The sequence below is a fragment of the Alligator mississippiensis genome, chromosome 5 (assembly GCF_030867095.1).
Source record: "Alligator mississippiensis isolate rAllMis1 chromosome 5, rAllMis1, whole genome shotgun sequence".
NCBI lineage: Eukaryota > Metazoa > Chordata > Crocodylia > Alligatoridae > Alligator > Alligator mississippiensis.
This window is the reverse complement of record NC_081828.1, coordinates 138,693,191-138,716,702: the sequence shown is the minus strand read 5'-3', so window position 1 is coordinate 138,716,702 and position 23,512 is coordinate 138,693,191. Positions and strand designations below refer to the sequence as shown.

Below are 23,512 nucleotides of genomic sequence, written 5' to 3'. Positions count from 1 at the left end.
TCAATCCTGAAGCATGGGGGGCAGGATCCAATCAAGTAGGGGGTGGTAATGGGCCCCAGGACTAGATCAGGCCCACAGATAGGTCCCATGCTATTCATCTGGCCCATGGGACCAAAAGTTTGAACGCCACTGAGTTGGTCTGTGATGTACATCCCTACCATGCATTATGCCCAAACATTTTGATACTGCTTTGGAAAACTAACTATGTTTATGTAGTACTGCCACATATTTCTCTCACTGACACAGACGCACACTTCATCAAAATACCATTACTAAAAGTTCCACACTAAGGTACCCAAAAGTTAGTAAATGCCAGAATGAACATTGCCTGTGCAATGTTAATTTGGCCCCTTTGTTTGTATGCATAATAACAGTCTTTAATGACATGTTCCTTCAATATTTTTTCCACTGGATCTTTGCCTTATTCAGTATACAGAACAGATAGTGCTCACTTAATGAGAAGCTATTTATTCCTTCTGTTTTGTCTTCCTTGCTCAATGTATGACCCATGTCATATTTATTGCACACTACTGAACCCTCCTTAGAAGACAGAATTATTAATTTCCTAATAAGCCTGTCTATGGAGCTGATCAAAACAGCATCTTAGTGCTTAAAAATATTAGTAAGTTCACTTAAAGCACCCCTGTACAATGAGAAGGCCCTCTTTTAGAGATGGGGTACATTGAGACACATTGGCCAGGTACAGACATTACGTTTTTACTGGTATAAGTGATCAGAATCGGTCTATACCATAACAGAACAGATGGGAACACAAAACCGGTTTATACCTGTAACAGAACAGAAATTTGGTACATATAGACTGACTTAAAATGGTGGAACCCAATCTAAGATTTGCCTCCCCCCCTCCTCCCATGCCAAACAAAACAGCAAATGTATGTTCTTTTTGTTACTGATCTAAACTATGCCACTTAGAGAAAGCCGTGTAATTTAGATTGAGTCCGCTTTGGGCTTTTTGATTGTCTGTACCTAGCCAGGGAGATTAAGGGCAAAGAATCAACTAATTTTGAGTGTCCAATTTGAGACATTTAGAACTTGATCTTTACCCATAGCACTTCATATGTTCAAAGCACAGCTCCAACTGGCTACAATGGTAGCTGTAAATGATCATCACTTCTACAAATCAGGACCCAAAGGTTTCAAGGTATGCTCCTAAAAAATAAGAAACGCCCAATTAGGGACCCTACATGAAAAATCTGGTTTAAGTGATTTGCACCATTTGTGCAAATATTGCAAAGTGATTTGCATCATCATTACGCAAGTATTTTGTGCCAGAGACAGATAGAAGTCAGTTCTTCAGAGGCATTTAACTATCATAAACCTAACACTTTCCAGTGGATATAATTCCCTAGATTGAAAAATACAAAAAACTGAAAAACACAGATTCCATTATGGTATCCAGGTGGTATTCGCATTGGTCTAGAGCCAAAAGGAATCAGAACTTGTGGTAGAGGTGATATCTTTTATTAGACCAACTAGATTTTTCCAAAAAAATTCTTTATTTGCAAGCTTTTGGACACAAACACCCTTCTCCAGGCATAGGAAAAAAGATTGTAAAAGTTCTCCTAGGTAGAAATGAAAGTTCATATTTCATAGGAGAGTTGAAGGTATGCTAAAATCTATTGGAACAATTCATTTATGCAGATTAGGCTCAGAGAAAAGTTGGAATAGTCTGTTTACCTCAAAGTTGTTTGGTGGCAAGCAGGATGTAGCGTCATATTTCCTTCTGGTTATGATGTTTCATATTTCACAGAGGAGTAAAAGAATGGACTGGTCTTCTGGGCAGGAATTTCTTATCTGGTGAAGTATCTCTGGGCTCTAATAAAAGATTTCACCTCTCCCACAAGTTCTGATCCTAGATTCCATTGTAGGACATCATACTGATGTTCACATTGATCAGGTTGGACTTATCAGATCCACAGCCATTTGAGTTGATGGGTAGTTTAACAGGTTGTTAGTGTTTTAGTGGAGCAGCACTAGAAGGGATAAGGATTTTTACTGGTGTGTTTCATAGTTAACTGCAGATGAACAGTGAGACTAAGTAGCCTTGGATCCCATTCCAGTATCTGGAGGGGAAGGTGTTCTTGTGTCCATTGTACCCCTGCTTGACCCCTTCTGCCCTATCACTGGCCTGTCTTCAGCCCCCCTGGTTACTTATCCCAGTTACATTCTCATCTAAATTTTTCTCAGTTTCTGTCAGGCTTCTGATCCTAATCCCAGTCTTTACTACTAGCAAGTCCTAGCCTCACCCTTCCAACTCCCTAGTCCAATCTGTTTCCTTGTCTAGCTATTGCCCTTACCACCATTTCCTTGCCCCCAGTCTCATGGACCAGCCAGTCCTAGTCTTACCTTGGCCTCAGGCACTCCCTTCAATCCTCACCGAGTTCCACAACAGTCCCAGTCCTTCTCCTCAGACTTTCTGTCTGGTATTAATCCTTGTCCCAATCCCATTTTCCAGCCAGTTCCAGTTCTTCTCCAATACTTCTCAGAAGATCTTTCCTCCCTCACGCATCACTAACTTGTCCTAGCCCACTAGTTCCGTTTCAGTCTTCTTGCCTTTTCTTGCCCAGCCAGTCTATTATGGGAGGTGGCAATACTGCCTTTACTACATGGGGCCAGTAAGCAAAACTGCTTCACATTTCTTTTCACCACCAGCTCCTTCCTACAGTTACTACTCTTGTAGTCCCAGGTCCTCTTTGCCAGACAGAAGGGTGGTAGGGTCATGAGAGTTTCAGAAACAAGGACACATTTAGCCCTTCCCCTGGCCCTCTCTCATCATGGCCTATGTGTTGATCCACGCAGAGATCCTTTTTGTAACTTATAGAAGCAGCACCATCTAACCATTGCTCCTGGGCTCAAATAGGTGCACAGAGCCCATGGCATGGGTAATTTTTACTTAGTACACTGTAGCAACAAGGATAATGTAAGAAAACTTTATTTAGTATCCATTTAGATTTTAACAGCTCTGACATCTTACAACGAATTGGCTACTTTCCAAAGAATACATCCTGGGAGACCATCCAAAAAGGAATGATAAATAGAGCAGTGAACTGACATTTCCATGTCAGTAGGAGGAGGACAGACAAGATTTCAGGCTGGCAGTGTTGCTGGGGTGATAAAAGGAGATTTAATAGTAACCAACTATAAAACGCAAATTAGGGATTTGAAAGCCAAACAGGAATCAGCTTGACAAATACCAAGATAACAATGCAAGTGTAAATCATCCATTACTCTCATTCACTAGAGGAGGAAGAGCTTATCTGATTTAAATATCCTTTTTGTAAAAAGCAATGCAAAACAGCAAAGTTAAGAATTATTTAAGAATTCTAAATACACAGTACTGCATGCTACATTTATAATGGTAATAACACACTGCCACACTACTTTAAAGTGGCTTTAAAGTTAACAGCACACAGTGATATGGTTCACTTGTTTAAGTGGAACTGCAGACTGGAAGGAGAAAAAAAGCAGTGCTCTGGGAGCTGTACTAGTGAAATACACATTGTTAGCTTTAAAATATACAGTCGGTAAGGCTGGATGTTCATATACTTTGTATCCATCATTTCAGTTGGGTTTTGAATAGAGCTCAGCATCCAAAATGACAAGCTCTTCTGAAAATCTAAGTGGCCGAGTTTATAAAAATGTAAAGGTGGATTCACCTTTCCCAGCGCAGAACCATGGTAGCTACCAGAGCCAGTGCTTAATGAGCTAGTACTTGGGTGCTAGAACCAACATAGCTGCATTAGTGCAATACTCACCTGGGGCTAATATTCCCTGCCTCTCAGCATATATAATTAGCCAGGGCTAACTGACGTACTAGTTCTAGCATGTGAGTTACCCATATTCACTACTAGTTTGGGTATCTTTATACTGCATTGTGTCATGTAGACATACAAGGTGTTTCTATACCACATGCCCAGTTTTCCCAAGCATCAGGGGTATCCTCAGAGCAGCTTCACTAGCACATTTTTGGGTATGGTGGGCAGGAAGAAGAGTGGGTGGCTGGCATGTGCTCAAAGAAGTCCCTCCTGGTGTTACCAGGGATATGATATGGAATATACCTATAGTCAGTATCAGTGAGATGGGACTCTGTGTAGAATGTTTCATAGTTTCTTAGCAGCTAGGATCAGGAGGGACCTGAATAGATCATCTGGCCTGACCCCCTGCCACAGGCAGGAATGAATGCTGGGTTCACAAGACCCCAGAAAGGTGATCATCTAATCTCTCTTTGAATTTGCCCAAGGTAGGGGCGAGGACCACTTCCCTAGGAAGTTGGTTCCAGATTCTGGCCACCCTAACTGTAAAATATTGCCTCCTGATCTCTAACCTAAACCTATTCTCCATCAGCTTATTACCATTGTTCCTTGTCACCCCAGGTGGTGCTGGGGAGAAAAGGTCTCTATGTATTTGCTGTTGATCTCCCCTGATGAGCTTGTAGGCAGCCACCAGGTCCACCCTCAGCCTCCTCTTGCCGAGGCTGAACAGGTTCGGGTCCCTCAGTCTCTCCTCATAGGGCCTGTTCTGCTGCCCTCTCACCAAGCGGGTGGCCCTCCTCTGAACTCTCTCCAGGCTGGCCACATCCTTTTTAAAGTGCAGTGTCCAGTACTGGACACAGTACTCCAATTGCGGCCTAACCAATGTTGCAGAGAGGGGAAGTATCACTTCTCTGGGCCGGCCTGAGATGCATCTTTGGATGCATGACAAGATATGGCTGGCCTTGCTGGCTGCGGTCTGGCATTGGCGGCTCGTGTTCATCTTGGAGTCAATAATGACTCCAAGATCCCTTTCTGCCTCTGTTCTTTCAAGAGGGGAACTCTCCAGCCCTATGTATGCTGTGGGTTCCTTCTCCCAAGGTGCAGCACCCTGCATTTATCTACACTAAACCCCATCCTATTCTCACCTGCCCACTGTTGTAGTCTGTCTAAATCTAGTTGCAGCCTCTCTCTCCCTTCAAGTGAGCCCACCTCGCCCCACATCTTAGTGTCATCAGCAAACTTGGACAATGTGCTTTCAACCCCCTTGTCCAAGTCGCTGATGAAGATGTTAAACAGTGTGGGCCCAAGGACTGAGCCCTGGTGGACCCCACTGCTCACATCTCGCCAGGTTGAGTACGACCCGTCCACCCCTACTCTCTGGGTGTGCCCCATCAGCCAGATTTTTACCTATCCAACTGTGTAGGCATCAATGCCACAGTCGCTTAATTCATTAATGAGAATGGGGTGAGAGTCAGTGTCAAAGGCCTTCTTAAAGTCTAGAAAGACTACGTTCACAGTGACACCATCATCCAAGGATTTTGTTACTTGGTCATAAAAGGCAATCAGGTTGGTCAGGCAGGACCTGCCTTTGATGATCCCATGCTGGTTGCCCCTGAGCATGATCTCCCCTGCTGGCCCCCCACAGATGTACTCCTTGATGATTTTCTCCAAGATCTTCCTGAGGACCGAGGTGAGGCTTATGGGCCAGTAGTTACTTGGGTCCTCCTTTTCTTAAAAATGGGGACATTAGCTAGTTTCCAATCCCCTGGCACCTGGCCAGATGACCATGAATGCTCATACAGCCGGGCCAAGGGCTCCGCAATGACCCCTGCCAGCTCCCTCAACACCCTTGGGTGGAGGGCATCTGGACCTGCAGATTTAAAAATGTCCAGCCCTTCCACAAGATCCCTAACTACATCTGCACTGACCCAAGGCCTGATAGAGCGATCCCCAAGATTGTCCCTACCTCTGGTAGGTGGGATGTCCCAGTACCTGTTCAAGAAAACAGAGGCAAAGAAACTGTTAAAAATATCAGCTTTCTCGTCTGGCATAGCCACAAGATTACCATTTGAGTCTTGCAGGGGCCCTACATTGCCTAGTTCCCTCTTCTTGCTCCCAATGTACTTGAAAAAGGACTTTTTGTTGTTCTTAATCCTGGACGCTAGCCTCAGTTCCCTCTCTGCCAGGGCCTTCCTAATAGCCCTCTTGCACTCCTGAGCAGAGGGCACTCCTCCTTGGTGATAGCCCCTCCCTTCCACTGGTTGTACACCACCGTTTTAGTCCTCAGGCATTCCTGAATGCCCTTGCTGAGCCATGGGGGTTTCTGAGTACTCTTAGCCACCTTGCTACTCTCAGGGACTGTTACCCTTTGGGCCTGGAGGATCACCCCCTTAAGGTACGACCATCCCTCGTGGACTCCCATCTCCTCTACCTTCTGGGCCCTCAGTGCCTCCCATCACTAATCCCTGAAGCTCATTGAAGTTGGCCCTTCTGAAGTCAAGGGCTTCAGTCTTGGTATAAGCGCTTCACACCCTGTGCTGGATAGTGAATTCCAGCAGGTGATGATCACTATTGCCCAGGTGTTCAAGGACCTGCAGTCCCCTCACCAGGTCATCCCCAGTGGCCAGGACCAGGTCCAGCAAGGCATTACCCCTAATGGAGCTGTGCACCTCTTGGATAAGGTGAAGGTCCTGTAATACAGCCAGGAACCTACGTGAGCAGTCAGACCTGGCTGTCTGCTCCTCCCAGCAAATGTCTGGGTAGTTTAGGTCACCCATGACAATGACATCCCTTGACCTAACCGCCTCCATCAGCTGACCGGAGAAGTCCCAGTCCAGCTCTTCCCCCTGGTTGGGTGGTCTGCAATAGACACCCACCGTAAGGTCCCTGTCACCATGCCCCCCTTGTAGTTTGACCTACATGTTCTTTGTGAGAGAGTCTCAATTCTGGAACATGCTTCACTCTGCATCCGTCAATATGCTCAGTGACTACAGGAATTTTCTCTGTTTCTCTGCTTATACAAAAACATCCATAGGCAGAAATATATTTTAGTGCATAACTTACAAAATAAGCAAACGTAATTTATTTTATTCTGTACTAATTTGAATAAAAATAATTTTAAAAATACCTAAATTACCCACAACAAGCTTTTTCCACCTCAATCTATGTACTGCCTCTCACCTACAGTACTGAAGATAGCTTTTTTAGTCCAAGCACCCTGGATCTTCTTTTTAATATCTGTTTACTTACTAGCTTCTTTTCTGTAAAGAATTTTCATCCATCTGAAATAATACACTAACCAGGTTGTCATTAAGCACTGGAATAACTAATTATTTAGGGATATAATTGATTTTCTATCACTTGAGGCCTGTACCAGGACAATATATTTTTCTACAAGATATGAAATAGCAAAATGAGAGGGTATGGGCATAATACAGCAATCTTTTGGTGAACCTGTAACCACAGTAGATGATCATAAGGGTATTTTCTAGATTTAAATCCATGAATTGAGGACTCCTTTTGCCCATGTAGCACGAAGGAAAATTAATTTGGAATGAGGAGATGGGGCAAGGCCACAGGCACAAATGTGACATAAGATACATGGCTCTTGTTTGGTTCTGCCTTTCTTTCTTGTTCTTACTGGAGTAGGCAAAATAACTTTCATAATGGCAGAGGTAGAGGTGAAGTACAGTGCTCTAGCTAATTTAGACCAAAAGTCAGGCAAGGTCACAGGCAGCAGAGGTCACTGCACTGTATATCAACCTTCTGACCCTGTACCCTCTTCTCTCTCAGGAAAACCCAGCTTCCACTCAGAGCATCAAGTTCTAGTAATAGGAAATTAGCATTTGATTACTTTTCTTCTACTACCAGGGGAATTCACGGGCTAAAGAACTAATGGCTTTGTATCTATCCAAAATTCATTTTTATCTATTCAAATGGATGATTAGGATACTCCAGTAGTACAAAGCATTAAAATGGAGAAAACAAGAAAAGTCAGCCAACTGATAATGACACAATTACTTTATTTCTTTCTTTCATAAAAACTCACCAATTTTAATTCCACATTTTTAAAAGATAAAATTCCAATAAATATTCATATGTTTCATATTTTTAGACAAAGACTGATGGAAAGTCCTCAGAGACAAGAAACAGCTCTTTGCTGAGAAATCCATTCCACAGTTCAGAAAACTAAATTTTGCCTTTTTCAGCATTTATTTTCTTATTAATAGCCTTTGGGATGCACACTCACAGCTACATTTTTATAGAACAGCATTATTCATGTTTCATTTCTTTGCTTGCTTTATTTAATCTCTTTGGGAAGCACAATTTGGAGCAAAGGGAAAATCTGCCATTCTTAATAGTATTTACACCTTCAGATCTGGTCCACAGAGACATACCTTTGGTGCCATTCAGTGATGGAGGCCTCTGCCCATGCTGTGCCACAACCAGGCACCAGGGGCTCCAGTGGAGGGAATCTCTCTGTGCCACACAGCAGCTAGGCAACAAGGAGAACAGCAGAGACAGCTGGGTCCTAGTGTCTCCCTCAGGCCTGGAATGGGTCATTCTGGCTACCTTGCCGGAAAACACTGCCAACCCCTGGCTTAAAATGCTGATCTGTTACATTGCTGCTTCAGTCCTCAACACACCACGAGGGTTCTTTTGGGTCTTGATGCTGCCCAAATGAGGTTCATTTGGAGAATTTACTATCTAAAAATCTCAGAATGCTCAATCTTTTGCTATAAATATTATTTAAGAATAAAGAAAGTAGAATCTCATTGGAAGAGTTACTTGGAACTCTATAAACACAATTAAAATATTTCTGATTTTAATTCATCACAGGATTACTGATGTTTGTATTTAAAAATCATGATCCAGCATGAAAATTCATGGATCTAACATGATCCATGCTACTGAATTGATGGGAATTTCACATCTGTAGCCCAGAAGCCAATATTACAACTTAAACATTAAGATAATATTGTGATCATATGGGAACTCTGTTCACATGTAAGTTATGTGATCTGGTTCATGTTATGAAATCACTGCTATTAATACTGATGTATTTTAGCCCCTACGTGCATATGCATCATTGCTGACAAGAGCTGTACCACAACCTCATCAGCCCATGGACAAGTCAGTCATTGATGACAGTAGGATTTCTGAGGTAGAAACACTTTGGTACAAGATGTTTGGGGAAGCCTAACTGTAGGTGAGGGTTCATGACAAATGAAAACTTAAAAAGGAAGAACATAGATGTTATGAAGCGGTAAGTGGGGGGTTATATAAATTGGAGAAGAGTCACAGGATTGAGACAGAGGGTAAGAGACTGATAGGTTTTGTAGTGGGGGAAGATATGGGTTTAACTGTGGGGCTACCACAAAAATTAGCTGAACCTAAAGGACTTCATAGTTTGGAAGGCAAGCCAAGAGCTGCAGAAGAAGGATCCTGGACCAGTCCTCAGTAACCTGCTCTGGCCCTACTCCAAATTGGCAAGGAAACTAAGGCAGGAACATGTGTGTATGATTTATTATTCTTTTGTCTAGATCTCTCTGCTATTTCATGCTAAAAGTAAGGAGCAATGATGTTTTAGAACTCCATATGAAGGCCATCCCTGTGTGTTATGTGCTAAACATCACGCATATGGAGACAAAAGCCCTGAGGTAAGTGGGAAAGTGGGTGATCTGGAGAAAACACAAGTGGGAGGGGGCAACAAAGGAGGCCTTCATCTTTCTGAGAAAATACGGCAATTGGCTAGTTACCTCAGGTGACTTCACATTAATGGACAGAGCCTGGGAAACAAACAGGAAGAATTGGAAGTCCTCACACTGTCATGAATCTATTATGTGATTGAAATAACAGACTTGGTGGGATAGCTCTCAAGACTGGAGTAACCATGGATGGATATAAACTGTTCAGGAAGGGCAGGAAGGGGAGAAGAGGAGGAGGAGTTGCTTTTTATGTAAAAGCTGTGTGATTGCTCAGAACTCCAGTATGCAACTGGAGATAAGCCTGTTGCAAGTCTCTGGGTCTGGGTTAGAAGGGAAAGCAATAAGGGTGACATCATGGTGGGTATCTGTTACAGACCACCAGATCAGGTGGATGAGGCTTTCTTCAAACAGCCAGCAGAAGTTCTCTAATCATAGGTCTTGGTTTTCATGGGGGACTTCAATTATTCCAACATCTGCCACGAGGACAAAGCAGCAGTGTACAGAAAATCCAGGAAGTTTTTGGAAAGTGTTGGGGACAGCTGCCCAGTACAAGTGTTGGAAAGGCCAAGTAGGGCCCATGCTGTTCTTGACCTGCTGTTCACAAACGGGGAAGAATTGGTGGGGAATGTAGAAGTGAATGGCAACTTGGGCAGCAGCAACCACAAAATGGTTCAGGATCCTCAGGAAAGGAAGGAAGGAGAGCAGCAGAGTAAGGACCCTTGACTTCATAAAAGCAGACTTCAACTCACTCAGGGAACCGATGGGCAGGATCCCTTGGGAAGCCAGCCTGAAGGGGAAAGGAGTCAAGGAGAGCTGGTTGTATTTTAAAGAAGCTTTACTAATGGCACAGAATGAATCATCCCAATGCACAGGAAGACTAGCAAGTATGGCCAAAGACCAGCTTGGTTTAGCAGGGAACTCTCCAGTAAGCTAAAACAGAAAGAGGAAACTTACAAAAAGTGGAAATGTGGACAAATGACTAGGGAGGAGTACAAGAGTATTGCTCAGGAATATAGGGATGAACTATGGAAGGCCAAAGTGGAAATGGAGTTGCAGCTAGCAAAGGACACGAAGGGTAACAAGCAGAGTCTTTACAGGCATGTTAGCAACAAGAGGAAGATTAAGGAAAGTGGACCAAAAATGGATTTATACTGGGAAAGGAACCAAAAAAAATTCTGTAATCCATGGCTTTAGATATGTAAGTTGAGGGAGACAACCTAGGGACAGATGATGTGGAAAACGGTTGAGTACTCCTTACCTTGTCTTCACAGACAAGGTCAGCTCCCAGCACCTGGCAGCATTGTTTGGGGAGGTGGTGAGCAGCCAACGGTGGTGAGAGAACACATTAGGGGCTATTTAGAAAAGCTGGACCTGTACAAGTCCACAGGACTGGACACAATGCACCCAAGGTTGCTGAGAGAGTTGGCCAATGTGACTGCAGAGCCATTGGCCATTATCATTGAAAACTTGTGGAGTCAGGAGAAGTCTTGGATGATTGGACAAGGGCAAATATAGTGCTCATCTTTAACAAAGGGAAGATGGAGGATTTGGGGAACTACAGATTGGCCAGCCTCACCTCAGTCCCTGGAAAAATCAACGAGCAGATCCTCAAGGAATCCACGTCTAAGTATCTGGAGGAGAAGATGGTGATCTGGAACAGTCAGCATGGATTCACCAAGGGCAAGTCATGCCTGACCAACCTGACTGCCTTCAATGATGAGACTAGCAAATTGCCTGTCATGAATGGGGGGGGGGGGGGGGGGGGGAGCAGGGACAGAGCACCACCAACCAGAGCCCTGCAGTGCTGTTGCTCCACCTCTGGCCCCGTGGGCCCCCTCACCCCCCTGCATCCAGTCCTGTAGTCTCCCCCCACCCTCCACCACTCCCAGTGTGCCCCCACACCACCTGCAGCTCCACCCCGTGCCACTGCTGGCTCCCAGGAACAGGGAGGGGAGGGGAGCTTGCATGTGGTGGTGGTCATCAACACCCGGCAGCCCACAACATGCCTCCCCCCGCCTCCCCTCCCTGCTGCCTCCCCCTCACTGCCAGCTGTTGTTGGGACTAGGCAGCAGCAGCGGGGGAGGTCATACTGGTGGCAGGGGGGGCACTGCCACCAGAAACCCCCCCTTCCCCTTCTTGCTCCCCTCCCTCCCCCTCCTATTTCAAACTGCCTCCCCTTCCCTGCCAGCTGTTGTTGGGGGGAAGGGGGACAGCACAGCAGCTCCCTTGCCCCCTCTGTCTGTAACACTCCGGGCCCTCACAGCGAATCAGCATGTGTCCTCTCAGCGGCGCAGGCGCATTTGGCCCAGAGTGTTATGGATGGACAGACAGACTGATAGACTAAGGCTTTTATTATATTAGAATGACTCTGTCTCATATGAGATACCTTGACTTTAGCAAGGCTTATGACATGGTCTCTCACAACATTCTCACAAGATCCAAGTAGACAAGCCCTGGCTGGGATGATATAGTTGGGGATAGTACTGCTTCAAGGTGGGGGTGGGGGAAGGGGTGGGACTAGGGTCCTGAGGTCCCTTCCAAACCTAGTTTTCTATGGTCCTATGATTTTATACCTCTTATAGGACAATTTTTTCCCAAAACCCATCCCAAATGACTGCAAAATTAGGTTTACAGCTGGACACACTATAGTGAAATTTCAATACTAGGAAAGATGTGACAGGATTGTGGATAGAGTAAGGATGGGCAGAGGGTATTCAAGGTCAGGATTCTGGCAATAAATGGTTTAGAGTGGGGTTCCTGGAGGGATTATAAATCTGGGAGTACAACTGCTAGACCACCAGGTCTGAGCTGCTGATGCAAGGGAACTGTTTTAAATCTTCAGGGAATTCTTGTAGCATTTGGTAGAAAGTGGTTTAACTGGGACTTGCATTTATACAAAACTTTCAGGGGTATGCTACAGTTGGTACCACAAAATACTCTATAAAAGATAGGCTGGCAATGACAGATCAATATATCTAATAGTAAGTCTTTTCTCTGTTAATTTAAAGAGTGCTTTAGGGCTTGAAAAGCTACTATCAAGAAGAAAAATAGTTACCTCATATTTAGAACCTGATGTGTTCAGCTTCCTGCAGAGAAGCAGGTTGTTTTTTTAAAAGTAATCACCAGATGTAGATAGAATTTGTGTTTGCAGCTTCCTACTGCCAACATTTCCCCTTTTTAACATGTAACCCATATAACTTCTTTCTTTTTCCAAATCCCATTATCTGGAACATGTCTGATTACACAATCAAGAATCTGCAAGAAGGAATCAAAAGAAATTCTGTAGGCCATATTTAGACATATTTAGACTTTAGACATATAAGTTGAGGGAATTTCACCTATCCTGCAAAAGTTCATAACCCTGCCCTTCATATACACCATGCATCTTGCTATTTATTCTATGGCAATTTCAGTAAATCAATGTGATCTGCTTTGATACAAAAATCTTACTGTATACCATCATAAAAGGAATCCTTGAACAGTCTTTGCTGAACCAAGAATTTTTAATTTAAGCGCTGTTATAGCATGCCAAAGTTGGGAACTGGAGTTAATTGAAGTACTGTAAACAATAGAAAACACATATTCTTTCATTTGTTCCTTGTGGCCTAATGAAAACTATAGGCTTTTCTTACACAGTAGGTGTACAGTATCTGCTGTTACAGTCAATTATACTGTCAAATGAGACCAGGCAAAGTACTCAAGAGTACAGCACAGAAGGAAATGATGGCCTAGATAACTTAATAAGCCTTCTTGGTCTGTAATTTTATTGTCTGTGCCAAAGGTACATTAAACCTAAGAATTAAATTTCTGGAAGCCACAGGTAAGAATCCTAGTGTAAGGATAACATGCTTGAGGAAAATACCACATTTCCTTTTGGAGTTTAGAAATTGGTACGATACATAAGCTTACATGAACTTCTGAATCTTTTAAATATTTTAGGTCATATCATATAATTCTATACCAAGAGTTGAGACCTCAAAATCTTGCCAACAGAATTAAACTAAATAAATAAGAAGCCAACAGCTAGGACGCTAGGACTGTAGCAATTAGGACTTCTTACTACATAAAACCTTTCCTTTGGCAGATGGTGCTTAACCCTACAGTTATACAGTTGATTAACTTTACTACCATGAAGAGGAGTCCTGTTTTTGCAAAGAATCTGATATAAGAACTTGCTTACTTTAAAAAAAAAAAAAAAAAGAAAGAAAGCTAATATTTCAGTATGTTTATGTTTTCATTTTGCAATTGAGGACAATATTCACTCTGTTTAATTTCAGCCTGCCCGCTGTAGAAGTGTCTGGAATGGTATAGATAGATTTAAAAAGCGAAAGAAAGTAACATTTTCAATTTTAAACAAGTACTACTTTTCTTTTGAAAAGTGTTAACATGAAAATGGAAGCGTTACTTCCTCAGTGAAAGCAACACTTTCAATTTTTACACAGTTTTCCAACTGACAAAAATCAGAAGGCAGTCAAAGTGTGAGCAGGTCAGTTTTTTTCCACACTTACTTAATTTTTCAAGTTTTCTCATAGAACAAAGGGGGGAAATCATATTATTTATCACCAAAAAAATTATTTCTCAGATCATTTCTATATGTCAGCCAACCTAGAAAGAATTCAGCAAGCTCTGTACAAGAAGAGTCTGGTATGTTATTGGTGCTCATCCCTGCAAGATGCTGAAAAAAACAGGAAATTAGTAAAAACACAATATTGCTGTGCCATTTAAGGCTGTGATACTGCAATCTCTAACAGAGATGCTTGATTTAAAGCATGTGAGGAATTCCAATTAAGTTACCTTTGTAACAACTGATTGGTCACATCCCAGTATCACAAAAGCCACTGCTTACTCTTGTTATGAGAAGTAGTTTAAATAGAAGTGTTTTTCCCATTTGAAACAAAAGGACTTAAGTGTATGCATAAGTGTTTAGAGGTTGGCACCTACAAACCTGCACACCTACACAATTCTCAACTCATCTCCGAGACAGCTCAGGATACAGACAGACACAACTGTATCAATATCAAAGAATCCCAACATAAGCTGCTATAATGCAACTGTTAATGTTTGTACAAATCTGTAGTGACACAAGTAGAGCAAGACTGCAGTATCACTAACACTTCTTCATTCAGGGTCAAAGCTAAGGTGATTTAGCTAACCTATAGGCCAGCAGCATAACAAGCAGTAGGTGACCAGTAAGGGCATAATAAAAAAGCAGTTGCTGCAACTGGCCTGACCACTGCTGCTGCCTCTGCCACACAAAGCACAGACCCTGGCTGCAGGCCTCTGCTATAGGCTCATGCAGATGCAACAGTTAAAGAATAACAGCTAGGCTAGGGACAGATATTACACATAAACCAGTTTAAGTGATCAGAAACTGGTTTAAATGTGTAGCAGAACATAAGTTCAGTGCACATAAGCCAGTTTCAAAATGGCTGAAACTGGTTTAAGATAAACCTGGTTGAATGTAGTATCAGATTTAACTGATTTGAGTCAAACCAGTTTATGCAATGTCTGTCCCAGACCCCTTCCTGGGTTAAGTTAAACCAGAGTCCCCCAGCATCCCAGATACTTTGCCCTGAGTGAGCTAGGCTGGACTAGGTGGGGCCAGCCTTTTCTCTCTGTTCCAGAGAACAGGCTGCCTCCCCCTCCCCCCTCAGCCAGAGCTCCCGGGGAGACTGCAGGCACAGCAGGGGCTGTCTGGCTTTCCTCACTGCTCAAGCAGGGATTCCCCACTCCCACCCATCTCCCACAGCCCCATGGACCTTAGGCATGTGGTGAGGTAGCTAATGCTGAGAGGTATCTGCGTGTGTGTGTCTCCAATTTCACTAGGACAGGGAGACAGAATAGTGTCTGGTTAGAGCTTTTGGTGCTAATCATCAACAGGTAAGCTAGTAATGTCCCTCCTTGGAAAGAGCTGTTTAAGAAGAGCTTGAACTAATGAAAAAGGCTTTTGTTTTGCTGATGGGCTGGTAAACACTGTGGTTTGCAGCCCTCAGGTTTACAGGCAGGTTTGCAGATGGAGAGGGAGATTGAAAAGCTCAGTATCATCAACAGATGCATGTACTGCACACCCCGCCTTTGCCTTGGAGTACTAGCCAGGGGCTGAGAGCTGGCAACACTCCTGCCCCTTGAGAAGTGAGCTGGGAAAAGCCTGGGATGGTACAGGCAGGGTTGAGGTTTACATTCCTCTCTAATCAGAGTGTCCTGACAGGGCCTGGCCATGCCTCCCCTCAGTTCAGCACTGTCGAAGGGAAGGGAGGGCTGAGCTAGCAAACCCTCCTGTCCCCACCTCCCCGGCTTCTAGCCTGAGTCATTGCAGGTATGTGCTTGCATTTCTGGAATGAAAAGGGAATGTCTATCCACCTCCAAATCAGTTCAAGCTTTGCAGGTTAGACTAACCTGCAAAGATTGAATTAATTCAGGCTCAGGCTTTTTCAATGTCTGTCCCTATCCCTGATGAGCACTTCCAAGCCACAGCTTCTCCTTCCCTTTTAAAGCAACTAAAATATACATTTATCCACAGACTTAGATAAATAATATATTTTATGATCAATGATACCAATTAAACTATTGACTACTAATGTAAAAGTTATTCACATGAAAACAAAACAATTTTTAAATACAAACCTTCTATTAATTTCTTCTAGTTCCTTATACCATGGAAATTTTAAATCACCTTGAACTCAAAATACACTGGTACATATTGTCCCAAAATGAACTAGTTTAATTTTCTTGAAGGCCTGGCAACATACCTACTCAGAGTGGTGGGATATTTTAGGATGCATAAACACTAAATAATTCTAAGTCACATAATACTTCCATATTGGCATGTAATTCCCAGTGAAATATATGAGCACAATTGTAAGAATTTGTATCTGTTATCATCAGATACTTACAACTCCTGATTATGTACAAGGTATCAATTACTGTATTAGATACGCAATTGCTAGTGGCTCAGTATGTGATGAATGGGACTCAGTGCTCTAGTCCAGTGGTTTCCAACCTGTGGCCTGAGAAAGATCCAAAGTATGTAAATACCCACACTTACAATTCAAAGGGGTCACACCTCCATTCAAAATTTTCAAAGGGGTCCATAACTCCATTCCAAACTTTTTAGGGGTCTGCAAATGAAAAGAGGTTGAAAACCGCTGCTCTAGCCCAACTGCTAGAGCTGTTTGCATGCAGCTGTGAATGGTGAGCAAAAAAGCAAGCCTAGTATTTAGAAAAGCTACAACCTCTTGCTCAGGATGGATACCTCCATTTTTGTATCAATGAAAGTGATTATCCTATTATTCCAAAGCTGATAAGGAAAACAACGTCTTCATAGACCTCATATCCCCATGTAAATGTGACTAAACATATTTTCTTCCCTTTATGTATATATTACATCCAAAACTCAGACAAAAAATGTTAAGGTTCAAAATCAGATTAGACAATGTCAGAATTAAGGTTGTCTATGCAAACTTAATTTAAGTCCTTTGAGTATAAGTCTTATGATGATTACACAATAATATACTATTTCTTTCCACAAAACTTCTGTCTCATTCGGTACATGGAATGGTCTGTACTCAGGGAACGGATAGCTATTCAATATTTCCTTTTATCCTCAATATTCAATCCACACGTTATTGACTGCATATCCTGCAAACGTTCCATTGAATACAAAATTATTCATTTCCTCAGGGGGTTTTCTATGGTACTCTCACCACATTTCCTTAGTTCTTTATAAATGTCAATGAATTTATCGTTGCAGGACTACGGCATGGTGAGGTACTGTTATGCTCCTTTTACAAACCAAGAGCCAAGGCAATTATTATAGGCAAAAATTGCCTCTGGTACTATTCTTTTCTCTACATCATTCTGGCATCATGAAAGAAAAAGGAATTCTCTATATATAGGAATATAATATAGTATATGATATATCTTTCATGAGACAGATAGACAGATATAAAACAGATTAAAATCTAAATATATTTATCTACATGCTACTAGAATATCCTTTGCAACAAAGAAGCTAGGCCAGGGGTTTGGTGAAAACTAACATAACTGAGAATGGACCTTCCTTTTCAATGTTCACAAGGGTGGGTCAGATTGGAAAGCTTCTCTTCTCTTTGTATGCAGTAATCCCAAGGAGAAATATTACAGTAATTTAATTACACTGGCAGGAAAGAGGAGATTACTGTTATATGCTCCCTTAATTTTATCTTGTCAGAGGACAAATATTCAAGAGTTCTCATAAAGAATGTTGAAATGGGATTTAATGTTTCATGAAATGCCTTAGATTGTGGCCCTCCTAAATACTGGCAGATAACATTTTTAAATGCACTTGGGCTTAGAAACCTAACTCCCATTGAAAGTCAATGGCATTTAGGCCCCTAACTCACTTAAGATGCTTTTGAAAGTTTTAGTAATTGAGCCTCTTAGTAGTTCTATAACATTTACCTGTAATAGTGAATGGATATTACACAGGTTTAAAAATCCTGGATATCTTCACATGCTCTGAAAAGTTACACCTTAGACAGAATTACATCTATACTCAGGGGGCGCACCTACATGCAGCGCTGACTGCACAGTTGTTCCAGCAACAATCCCCAAGTCTTGATTCCTTACTTCTATACCTTCTGCCTGCTAGGACTTCTACCCTGTCTCTCCTGCCTGCCAAGAACAGAAAGGGACACATCGGCTCAAGACTCATTCTTAGAATGGCTCTGCTTAAGGAACAAGCAGCACAGTGTGGATGATTTTGGTGTGAACATAATAAGAATGATATAAATAAGGAAGAGTAGCTCTTGTGACTAAGGTAGGTTGTAGGTAACCCTTGAGGATGATCTTCTATATCAGCTACATGTAAGATCATTTACTAATTTTTCTTTATATATTACTATTATTTACTATTTAATTAGTTATGTTTTTCTTCATTATACATACATACATACATACATACATATTATTTTTTTTTGAGTCAAGGGAACAACTAAATAAAATATTTTTGAAAAAGGAAAAATAAATTTAAAAATAAATTCTTGAATAGGTCATCGTCTTAAAATCACTTGCCCTACAAGTCCAAGAGGAGAGCATCACAATCAGTACTTCTTGGTTGCTTTCTATAACTGAATGGGATTACTAATTTGAAGTGCTTCAAAATCTGAAGTGCTCAACACAGTGATGTTTGATTCAATCCCTCACTGAAGCACTCATAAAAATGCAAAGCACTTTAATCACTTGAAATTCCCCTATGCAGTGGCTGGCCCAGAGTTCCAATTGCTTCTAAAATAAGATTCAGGTGCTCTTAAAAGTCTAAAGCAGCTTTTAATTCTAAATAGCTCTTCACATATGTACCTGTGAATGCTCATCATTTCAACCATCACTAAAATCAAAGCACTCTGTATTGCAGAATAATTGGTGAAAGAGAGCCTACAACAAATCAAGACTGCCATCAAATTGCATTTGATGTTTTCCTAAGGTAAAAAAAAAAAAGAAAAAAAGAAAAAGAAAAGTACATGCATGTAAATGTAAAGGAAAAGAAGGTTTGTTGCCCTCCTCCTTTTAATACAAACAGTGCTCCAAGAAAATAGCGCAATAGTGGTCCTCTTCAAATGAATTACAAAGCTATCAGTGTGAACACTTCTTTTGACATAAGATAGCAGTATTATCATCATCCTAGTGGCAGTATTACTACTACTTACCGGCTTACAATTATTGTTATGTATGTTGTAAGGGCATCTGGAGGCTCAAAATGTGGATCTTTTTGTTCAAGGTACTGCATGCACACATATAAGTAGTTGTGGTAAACTGCGGCAACCAAAAGGAAAAAACTGGCAGTGACACAGACTGAGTGAAGGCACTCTGAGCCAACCAGCAAGGCTGCTGTGAAATGCCTGAGAAATTGGCTCTACCCTCCATGAGCAGGCTGCAAAAAAAATGGTCTCGCTGTGACTTTGGTAGCTCCCTACACATGAGTCCCAAAGAACTTACAACCCAAAGATGACATAAAACATGTATCAAGTTACTGAACAATCTGAACACAAAAGGTACTACCTTTAATAAGAATAAAGCATTACTAAAGAACAAAAGGAATATTTCAGTTCTGGGACACTCCCCATTATAAATACATACTACTTCAGTCTCTTAGTTTCATAACCCTATATGAAAAGCTGAAATCAAAAGAAAAGATAGTATAGAAATATGAAGGAAAACAGACAGTCAATAAACTGTGCTCCCTCCACATAAAATCCCCCATATGTAGTCCAATTATTCTGCAGTTCATAGGAAACTTCAAGACAAAAGTACACTGTCTTTTAAACAAACGTGCACCTCTGACTTGACCTGGAATCTGTAGAAAAATTACAATAATACAATAAAAGGGAAAATAATATTTAGTCGACGCTGGCTGTTGTCCAATTATATGAACAACAGTACATGACTGCTCAAAGGAGAATAGCCTATATACAAATATATCCATGAAATAACTGTCCGTGGATGCCAATTCTTAAAGTTATACTGCTGGGCTAAAATCTTACTTAAGAACCCTTTCAACACTTAGAATAATTTATTCAATAATTATTTCCTTGGCACATGACTCCAAATTTATTTTTAGTATAAAGCTACACACATCTTTGAGCCATGTTCTTAGCTTTGTCTTCCAGGGGCAGTATCCATGAGTAGTCATGTATGTCAACTGCTGAGTCCCAATCAGCAGAGGATTCTACAATTCTCTGAAACCATGGAGAACAAAAATGTTTTGTCCTTATAGGTGTTCCTTTGTATTATCAAATGTAAAGCCCCCTTATAACAGAACACTACTTCTTTCCCTACAGAGTAGGAAGAAAGGAAAAGGTTGCAGCATTAGTCTGGTTTTACTTTGTGATTCTGAAGTCTCACTCAGTAAACCACCCTCCTCTATCACCTCCATATTACTGAAATCATTGGCAGCTGAAAAAGCAGGCCAATCACTTGGTAACCACAGAATTTCCAAGAAGTGAAATCCACAGCATATTTATATTTATATTAAGTGTGGCTGCATGCATTTAATTTTTAGTACTCTAGTTATACTGCTTACTGTGCTTATACAGGCAGTCCTCAACTTACACCATTTCGCGTTACAACGTTTCACACTTACAACCTTTATAAATTGACATCCTGTTTCAATTTTATGACGTCAGTTTTGATTTTACAACGCTTGATCCGATGCAACACCACTCCGGAGAACCAGTTTGCTGCATCACTCATCTCCCTGGAGAACATCTGTCCAAACTTCCTTGGACACTTTCTTTAAGAAAGCAGACAAGACTCCAAAAAAACCTGCAGCCAGAACTCCTGAGAAGACTCCAGCCAAGAACCCTTCAAAAAGTCAAACCAAGAGCCCTTCAAAAAGTCCAGCAAAGTCATCTCAAAAGAAGTCCTTCCAAATCAATATGATTGCTATTTACAATATAAATACATTAGAACAATCTCCTTGGGTAAGTACAGACAGTCAAAAAGCCTGAGGCTGAATCAATTCAATCTTCACAGATTAGTTTAAGATGCATAGGTTGAACTGATAAGCAAGTGAACAAACATTCACTTTTGATTCTGGAAATGCAGCCACATGCCTGCAGTGGCCCAGCCTAAAAGTGAGGGGTAAAAGTAAGGGGTAAAAGTGAAGGGCCCAAGAGCACACACACCTCCCTGCTCAGCTGGAACAGACAGTTTAGCCTGCATACCCTGCAAGGGGTGGGGAGGAGGGTGGGATTTCCAGGGGTGGTGCAAAATATAGTAGGATGCTGAAGGACTGAGTTAACTTGAATTTGGAGGGGATCTGGGACAGAAGTACAACTAACTGATTTAGGTTAAATTATTTAAGTCTGACACTACATCCAGCCAGGTTTATCTTAAACCAGTTGCAGCCATTTCGAAAGCAGTTTATGTGCAGTGAACTTCTGTTGTGTTACAGATTTGAACTGGTTTCTGGTCACTATACCAGTTTAAGTGTAACTTCTGTCCCTAGCCCTCTAGAACACTATTCATCAACAAGTGCTATTTCCACACAAGGAAAACATATTCAGATACCAGATATTTCAGATGCAGAATTATCAAAGAAAATATAAAAATAATAGAATTGTTTTCATATAATTTGGTGAAGTTCACTTTTTCCCCAAAAACTGGCCAAGAGGTTTTTCCTCAGCCATGTTTTACAGTGACTAGGCACCCTGGGGTGCCTTGTTATATTTTTAAGGGTGCCACACAATCTTAGCACTATTTGGTATGCAAACAACTGCGCATTGTTCACAAAATAAACCCTTAAGATTTCAAATGGAAATCTATAGCATTAAAATGTTCTGACTTGTTGTGGTATTTCTGAATTCTTCTCAAGAGAAAAAAATTGCTCTACTATTTTTCCATACACAAAATGAGTAAAAACTAAGCTGGCATTTTCTGCAGGGTTCCTTGAGTCTAAAAAGGTTGAGAACCACTAGTTTAAATTAAGCTTATACAGGCTATGTGAACCATGTGTTATACACAAATTTTCATGTACAATAAACAGAAGGGAAAAGAAATATACAAAGAGAGATTATAGTAAAAATAAAGGTTTAAAAAATAGGAAGAAATAAAAGCATGTACTCATAGTGAAAATAAATGTAGTACCTATAAGGCCTAGAGTAAATATGAAAGGAAATAAATTAACAGAGAGAGTATTGTTTAATTTATTTTCAAGAAGTAAGGAAAGAACCAAAAATTATCAATAATGTACAGATATGTACACAAAGAAAAGGAGCTTAACATAACTGGGTAGTACATGGAAACCAATAGTGTAGGACAGATTATTTAGGATTAGACCTAGTTGGTCAATAATTTGGAAAAACAGACATCATATTACCTCCCACACAACCTGAGTTCACATATTTTAAGATAAAGAATACAGAGTCCAGAGCAAGAAACACCCGAGATCTGATTCCGGTTGCTTAGCGTTAAGGAAATCCCAAAGCAAACTAGATTTGAGCAAAAAAAACCAAACAAACAAAAAACCCTCTTTGCTGACCAGCAGCAGAACGTACTTAAATGAAAATAATTATTTTGTACTGAGCTATGGCAAAACTGGGCCTTTGACAAATAGGAAATCTCAATTTCTACAACAGAGACACTGTGGCCTAGTAGTTTCCTATTTTACCTGGGAAACGTACTCACACTGAAGAAACATATACAAACAAAAAACATAAGGGCATGAGAAAATGAAAGAAAGGTTGTAAGAAACTGGAAAATATACAGGTGTTATTAATAATAATATTATTATTATATGTGACTGTTTCCTTCTGTTCTTGTGTTAAGGATTGTTAAAGAACTGGACAGGAAGGATAAAATAATGGCCTTCATAAGCCAACTGGAGGTGCACAGCTTCAAGGGAGTTGAGAGAGCAAGAAAAACGAAAGGAAGCTGAGTTGTGTGAGCTTGGGGAGGCTGCCAAGGTGTCCCAGTGAAAAGGCTGACATGGTATGAAGACTCACTTAAATACAGAGGGAAAATGCTGGAAGCAATGCAGGGTCTTCCTCCAAACTCATTTATTTATATAAAGTGATTGAGTAGAAGCAAACAAGCAAGGTGAGGTTTTAAACCCAAAAGAGATATCTAAATGGTTTTAAGTCAGTCATTGGCCTATGAGCCTGTAGTGTTCAGCTTGAGAAAACACCTAGGGAGACAAACAGCACTGCCAACTATCTGTAAATTTACAGATAGTTCATAAAAATGCAGGATAAAAATGACTGTCCATAAAAAAATTGCATCATCTTTGAAAACACTAAGCAATCCAGAACTGATTGAAGATCCCCCATCATAAATGAAGCTGAAGTTAAGCACTGAAGGACTGACAGACAGAGCAGAGCCACGTGGTGTTTAAGTAGGAATGCAGTACCCTTCACAGAGCTGTTAGGGCTTTGTAGCCCATGGTTGCTTCCAGAGCCTCTTTACCCTTGCCATGTGCTACTGCTGCTGAGTTGCAGGTAGGCAAACATTTGTCTGGGGGTCTGTACCAGAACAGGCGAGGAGGGGCACAGGGTCAGC

General features: G+C 41.4%; 1 protein-coding gene across 2 annotated transcripts in view; it reads right to left on the bottom strand.

The window, feature by feature from the left end:
• Nucleotides 1-23,512, bottom strand: part of CPNE4 (copine 4) — a 356,741-nt gene that overhangs the window by 235,938 nt on the left and 97,291 nt on the right. The window lies entirely within an intron of this gene.